The sequence below is a fragment of the Falco punctatus genome, assembly GCF_963210335.1.
Source record: "Falco punctatus genome assembly, chromosome: 15".
NCBI lineage: Eukaryota > Metazoa > Chordata > Aves > Falconiformes > Falconidae > Falco > Falco punctatus.
The window spans coordinates 12,921,815-12,922,741 of NC_137595.1; the positions used below are offsets into that span (position 1 = coordinate 12,921,815).

The following is a 927-nucleotide window of genomic DNA, read 5'->3' on the forward strand; positions in this document are numbered from 1 at the left end:
ATCACGGAACTGTTAAGGTGGATTAAAGAAGAGCAATAGTCTTCATCTTACCCTGAACAGCTGTTAACGGTCAATGTGACCTGGACTCAAGTTGGGTACTCAATGGGTAAAGAGAAAATTTTCCCTTTATGGGCTCAAGTTGCCTACCTTAAAGTTAATGACCTCTAAATCAACACTTGATGGTTTAGCACATGAGAAATTCAGGAGGATGGAATACTTTAAACACCTATTGACATTCTGAAGCAGTTTGCTTTCTGACCTTTCATGACAGAATGAGTTCAGCCAGCAAACAAGAGAATGTCAGAATCTGCTGCAGAAACTGACTGCAATTATGAGACTAGCAAAGGAAACAAATGACTTAGGCAATATTTTTAGATTGGAGAATGGTGGGCAGGTTATGAATACAGTACTTAATAGTGAGGTGACATGCAGGTACCCTTTTAAAAGGTCATGCCTGCCTGAGCTGGGAGTGGTTTGGTTTGTAATGACGGCAGAGTCTCTATCTGAAGTGGTTTCCGTATGTGATGGGAAGGCACTGCCTGTGTAATATTCCTGGAATATAGAGATCCAACAAACGGTATTTCTGGAAACTGGATTGTTCTTTGGCATGTCTGAGAAGATGTTAAATGTGGTTCATAAAATGATGGTAATTTCCAATTTGATTTCTTAACTGACTCTACATGTTTTTTTTTTTTAACTTGATTGTCAAATGGTGCCAGTTGTTAGTTAATGTGAACCCATTCAATTTGAATCACCTTGTTTATACCTTGCAACACGTCATTTTAAATAGATGTTGCCATACCTTCTAATGTACTTGTGCTCCCAGTAATTGAAAGAGTTTCATCAAAAAATGCAATGAAGATTTGCTGAAAATAATTGCACAAATGTTGAGAAACTCCATTTGCTTTCTCTTCTCCATATTCTTAG

General features: G+C 37.8%; 1 long non-coding RNA gene across 2 annotated transcripts in view; it reads left to right on the forward strand.

Moving 5' to 3' along the window:
• Positions 1-927, forward strand: part of LOC308053772 — a 91,831-nt gene that overhangs the window by 32,578 nt on the left and 58,326 nt on the right. The window lies entirely within an intron of this gene.